We start from the raw sequence: 6,542 nt of genomic DNA on the forward strand, positions 1-6,542 counted from the left end.
AAACCAAGGAACAGAGAGGGAATGAGATATACCCAAGGTCACACAGCTAGGTAGAGAGAGCTGGGGTAGCAGCTCGGGCTGTCTCCTTGGGGCCTCCACCTTCATCTTCTACATCATAATGCTCTCTGTGCTCTGCCCCCTGTTGCTGCTGCCGAGTCGGATCCAAATGATCCTCAGAAAGCCCAGGCAGGGCCCAGGTTACCAGGTGCCAGGCAGAAGGGCAGGCCAGCGCGGCTGGGCTCAGCCTCCCAAGCAACAGGGCAGCAGATGGAAACCGGGATAGATGCCAGGGAAGTTTTTTCCAGGCTGGGGTGGGGATGAGGGGGTAATGCTGAAGACTGTTCCACCTCATGTCTGAGGGTGGGCCTCTGGCTGGGCTTCTCCATGCCCAGTTTAGCACCTGCTGCACTCATGGGCACCCCCAAGCTGGCCAATCTAGGGGCAAAGGGCCAGATGGCAGCCCACTCCTACCAGCAGCCAGGGGAGGTGAGAACTAGGCCTATGATTGGGGCAGTAGCTCTATAGAAGGAGAGAGCAACTAGACTGTGGGCAGGTACCCAGGGTCTGGAAAGCAGATGACCAGAACTGGTGCTTGGGCATGGACTTCCCTGCCTCAGGCAGCATAGGAAAATCCACTGAGAATGGTAAAGGTGCTGACAGGAGCCTGCCTGCCTCACTGGGGGCCCGGGCTAGCCTTGGGGCCTGGAGCAAGTGTGGGGGCATAATCCCCACTCACAGCAAATGGTGGGAAACTGACCAGGAGAAGCAGCCACAGATGGGAATGCTGATGGGTCTGGGGAGGGGGGGGCGTTCATTCCTGTCCTCCCCTTCCCCGTGGCTCCCCATATGGGGGACGGGAGCCGGGGGAAGAAGGCTGGGAGAAAGAAATGGTGCAGGGCCTCCTATCTAGGAGAAAAATACCTTGAAGAGGTCTTCCCTATGAGTAGATGAAGCACAGCCAAATCCAGAAGGCCCCTTGGGGAGTCAGACTCATGGACACACACAGACCTGAAGTTCAGAGCCCCAAAGCAGCACTGGGACCCCTCCCCAGCCTTCCAAGCAAAGACTTTCAGGGCCCTACTCAGAGCATTCCTCCTCTCTCCAAGCTTTCTCTGACCTCCTCCTCAGCCCTGATTCCACGGCTACACTTGGTCTTCAAAGGAGTGACCCAGCCCTCACAAGAGCGCTCTTATAGGCACAAGGAGCCCAAGCCCCTAACAGCCCCTTCATGCAAGGCCCACCATGCTATGAGGCCTCAGAACTTGGTGTCCACCCAGGCCTCTGTCCACTCACAACAGCAGCTCTTACTGTCCATCCCCCGACCACCACTAGCACCCATGGTGGGGGTGGGGGGAGGCGGCAGAGACCGGGGAAATCCAGAGAATGGTGAAGCGGACGGGGCGGCGCTGGGGAACACTGGGAGGGCACATGCTCTGTCTACTCAGCCCCGGCCACAGGGGCCACGGGAAAGTCCACCCAGTAGGACAGGCAGTCTGATTTTTCAAGAGAAGCTGAAAATTGAATTTTTATTGAAACTCCCAACTCCCAGTTTTAAAATACTGGCACACACCTCAAAGGCACTGGAGACCATGTCTGGAAATTCCAACTTGCTGTGTGCTCACTGTATGCAGGCCCGTGAGTATCTCATGAGCGCAGGCAGACGCCAAAGCCTTAGCTTCCCCTGGATTTGGCCCAACCCTCTGAAGAGCACGTCAGGGTTTAGGGATGGACCACGTGAGGTGCACACAGGAAACCCTTCTTGGCTTGTGCGGGCCCTGGTCCCACAGCTCACCTTTCCCTTAGTGTTCTGCCTGCCCCTAAGATTCTGCCAGGATGTTCACCTTGAGTGCTGGCCCCTCCCCACATATCCAAGCCTGACTCTTCCTTCTAGGCCAGCTCAGAGCCATCGCCTCCACCTCCTACCCCTGAGGGTCAGCACTTCCCAGCAGTATCCCATTCCTGCATCTCAGTTCTCTGTCCTAGTTATTCTAGATGCATTTGCATTAGTTTGGTTCTACCCTAAATTGCCAAGATTGGGGTCTGGCCTGCTAAGTGGAGAGACAAAAATAAAAACCCACAGGGGCATATTCAGTGATGGCCAGGTGATTCGCAGATAACAGCTAGACCTTTTCTCCTTCCATCAGGGCACTCAGCTCACCTAAAAATATGTCAGGTCCTGCCATGGCTTCCAGGAGCAACCCAGTGTCTTAGCCCCAAAACTCTGCCGGCTTGGCACTGGGCTTGTGGCAGGAGTGCCACCTGGTGGCCACTTTGGAAAGAGCGGAGTCAGCCTAAACTGTACAGATAACTGGCAAGACTTTCTAGAGACAAACTCCTCCCTCCGCCCCACCATACCCCCACCTCACCCCCCACCCCCATCTCTGGGCCTCTATTCTCAGTGTCCAAGGGCTGTGGCAGAGCAGGATCTCGTGGGAGTCATGTGGAGCCCATCTAGACTAACAAAGTCTCCTGACTAGAAGTGGCTGGGAGGTCAGAGAAAAAAATCCCAGCTGGCCACTGACCCAAGTTAGGCAAGGCCCTGCCCCAGCCCAAGCCTCCACTCCTCCGTTTACAGGAGGAGAAAGAGGAGCTATGCTTCTTCTGGTCCATCTCCCTCTAGACCAGAGACCAACAAAGCTCTCTCATCCTACTTTCTGCATGTCCTTCTTGTTTGCAGGTTGGAATACATATGCTTCTAAAACTATGTCTGCAGGATAGGCATCCCAGGACCCTCCCAGCTCTGATGTGATGCCTGACTGCTGGGCCTTCTGAATGAAAAGAAACACTTGCAGATATGTAGTCTCCCACAAACCATTCCCAGTCTTCCATAGATACAGTGATCTAAGAATCCCAATTCTTGACTCTCAGAGGTCATTCGGTCGGACCTGGGAGCCCTTCGCGGCAGCCCTGATGGTGGTCATGCAGCCTCACATACCTCCAGTGATGACGAGCTCACCTCCAAGGCAGCCTTGCCCACCTTACTTAGCTCTGATAAAGACGTCTCCCCCCAGAGGAAGACTCCTGCCCAGTGGTCCTAAATCTGTCCTCCAAGGCCACACAGACCACATCTAATCCCTCTTCCTGGGATAGAGCCAGGGGATTTCAATAGGGGATTTCAACACGGAGGTCATGCCCTTCTAAATCTACTCTTTTTTTTTTTTTTTTAAATTTTTTTTTTTTTTTTTTTTAAGACTTTATTTGCGAGAGAGACAATGAGAGACAGAGAGCATGAGAGGGAGGAGGGTCAGAGGGAGAAGCAGACTCCCTGCCGAGCAGGGAGCCTGATGCGGGACTCGATCCCAGGACTCCAGGATCATGACCTGAGCCGAAGGCAGTCGCTTAACCAACTGAGCCACCCAGGTGCCCCTAAATCTACTCTTTTTTTTAGGGTAAATAACCCCAGTCCCAACTAGGTCCCTCGTGGGGTTTTGCTTGTTCTCTGTCATCCTGGCTGATTCCTAGGACATCAGCAGTCATTTAACAAACTTCTACAGAGAAGCTCTTAGGTGCTGGGCAGCCCAGTTTGTGTCCACCTCCTTCAAAAATAGGGTGGCAGATCAGAACACAACATTTAGAGAAGAGGCTGAGTAGTACAGGGTTGGAAGACTGACTTCCCTCCTGACCAAGCCCCTCCAAAGGCACTGCCTTATTGAGCTGGGACAGCAGCCTGCTAAATCCTATTGCTCTTAGCCCAGAGTCATCCTTGGGCCAATTCCCACCCATCAGCAGTTGCTTTCTGGAACACTGGTTGAGAAAGATGGTGAGTCTGAATCTGGGCCTAGGAGGGGGAAATAGGAGACCCCACCCTGCATGAGAGCGATTGGTTTTCTGGTCCCCACCACAGGACCTTAGACTGTCCCTGTTCCTGTCCCTCATTAGGGTTGCCCTAACAAGACTGACTGACTCCATCAGTCATCTAGAACAATCACCAGCCTATCTCTGAGTGCCCTGACATCTCTGATTTGCACATTGTCAATCTCCACTTATACAAATTGAGGGAACATGTCGAACAGGACACAAGTGAGCTCCAAGAGGTTAGGCTGTCTGTGGAAAAGATCGAACCCTTAGCCAGTCTCACTTAGAAGACTGAATCCCTTCTAAGACGCAAGCTGCCACTTCCTGGAGGGATGAGTGCTGAGCAGACCCACAGTGCCTCCCACGGGCATCCAGGTCTGGCACCCAGGCATGAGGCCCCAGGTGAGGGACTGATGGAATCGTGCCGATCCAATCCCATCCCGGTCCCAGAAAGGCCAGTTTCCCCACACAGCCACGTCCTGTGACAACAGGAAGCAATCATCTGTAAAAGGGGGAGTATCTACCTCTCAGGGTTGTCATGAGATTCAGCTGCGATAGCATCTGTGAGTGCCTAGCTCAAGGACTGGCACAGAGAGGGGGCCTGATAGATGAGTACTACCATAGCGCATTGCTGTCAGCCGCTTTGCCAAGGTACAGTAGGGCAGTGCCTGGGTCTCGGCACAAGGTATTTCAAGCATCCAAGAAGCTGAATTCTGTTACCAGCAACTGCAGAACGTGAAGGAGCCAGACAGGGCTAGGCCCAGGGAAACCAGGGGCACAGCCAAGCCGACCTAACCACCTCCCCAGGCCCAGAGGGGGATTGGAGAGGCTGGGTAAGCACACGGAGGCCTGGAGGTTGCAAGTGATTTACCACCCCCGCCCCCCACCCGACTTTCTCAGCAAACATGCAATGCCACGGCCTGTGGCAGAGGTGACAAGAGGCCAGCTCAGGGTAGGGTTCTGAGAGCTTGGTCTGGGGCCCAGGCCAGATGGGGCCCATGCGCCCGGCAAGCTGTGCCATCCCAGCCCATGCCAGCCGAGCCAAATGTGAGTTATATCAGGAGAAGGGATCTGTTCAGAAAGCTCACCCATCTTTGCATATTTACATATTCTATTTTGGGGTCTCTTCCTTTTTTTTCTCCCCTTAGCTTCCTAGAAAAGTTCTCGTGATCAATTCCAACTTCACCTCTGCTGAACTGCAAAAGCTCACTCTCAGTCTCATCTCCCCTCCAACTGCCAACCATCTTCCCTCCAGCTACCCTCCCGCAGGCGAGGTTCCCCAGAGCTCTCTACCTTCCCTGCCTCTGCTGTGCCCACCTATTCAGGCCTCGACCCCTATCACTGGGCTCTGGGTCCCTGATAACATCTCCCCAAGGTCGCCATGACTCAAGTCGGCAAGTCCAAGGTTACAAGCCCTGGTTACCAGGTCTCTCCATAACAGCTCACAGCACCCGACCATGCCATTTGTCCACTCCTTCCACTCTGGCAGCTATGATGACTCCTGGTCTCGCATTCCCAGAAGCGGCAGATACTCCCTTCCGTGTTCCATGGTCACTAGTCACCACCCCTATATAGTCTAACTCCTTAGTGGGGGTCCCCTTCCTGCTACCTGCCCCTGAAGAGTTCAGTTCCCTTCTCACATGACACAGGCCCAGTCTTCAATTTAAGACTTCCTGATCATTATTATCTGCAGCCTCAGAACCATCCAACTGTTCTACAAGACATCCCCACCTGGCTGCCCCATGGCACTGTGAGCCCAACATGTCCCAAACTGGCTCTGCATTCCAAATCCCACGCCCCATCCCTTATTCTTGCTGCCCCATCTACCCACTCCTCCCCTGCCGCCCCCTCCCTCTCCCTCATCCCCACGGCTAGTCTGTGTTTCTCATCTCACATCCCTCCCCTCCAACCCAACCCCCCTGCTGCAGCTCTCGTCGAGGCCCCCACTTGTGTCCCATCTGCAGGCAGAAAGCTTCCTAGCTGGTCTCCTACTGCCAATCTCACTTCCCACAAATCCAGCCTCCACACAGCTGTCAGGTTACCTCACAAGAATCTGGCTCCCCCACTGCCCTGCCTAAAGCCATCCAAGGTGCTCTCTGGTGTCAGGATAAAGCCCAAGCTCCTCAGCCTGGTCAGACCCTGCAGCACCTGCCACCCTCCCACACTCACCAGCCAGGGGCAGCAGTGGGAGGTGCACCAGCCTTGGAGTAAGACAGGCTTGAGTTCCTAAGGCCGACTTGTCCAAATCCTAACTGAGACTGTGGACAGATGACCTCACCTCTCAACCCCGGTGTCCCCACCTGATACAAACCGGAGGTAATTAAGTACGCTCCCCCTTCCCAAGATGCAATATGAATGCTGATTCCTCAAAGCTAATTCGCTGTCCACCCGCCCTCCCCCAAGGCCACGCTGCCTGGAGAGCCCATGGTCAGTGCTAAGTGGATCACAGCTTCCTCGCTGGCCTCCCTCCCTCAAGCCTGCCTCACTCCCCACCTGTTCACACACAGCAGCCAGTGACCTCTCTAAAATGCAAATCCCACTCTCCCTTGATCCGAAATCTCCTGTGACTCCCCAGCATCTTTAGGGGAAGTCCAAACTCCTTGTGACATGGCTTAAAATGACCCAGCCTCTGCCTACCTCAAGATCCACCCTGCCACATAGGGCTACCGGAGCCCTGTTCTTCCCGCTCCCACTCAACATGTACACCTTCCTGCCCAATGCCTCCTCCAAGCAGCGCGCGCGCGCGC

Source organism: Mirounga leonina, unplaced genomic scaffold, assembly GCF_011800145.1.
Source record: "Mirounga leonina isolate KUSES-001 unplaced genomic scaffold, KU_Mleo_1.0 Mir_91, whole genome shotgun sequence".
Classification (NCBI taxonomy): Eukaryota; Metazoa; Chordata; class Mammalia; order Carnivora; family Phocidae; genus Mirounga; species Mirounga leonina.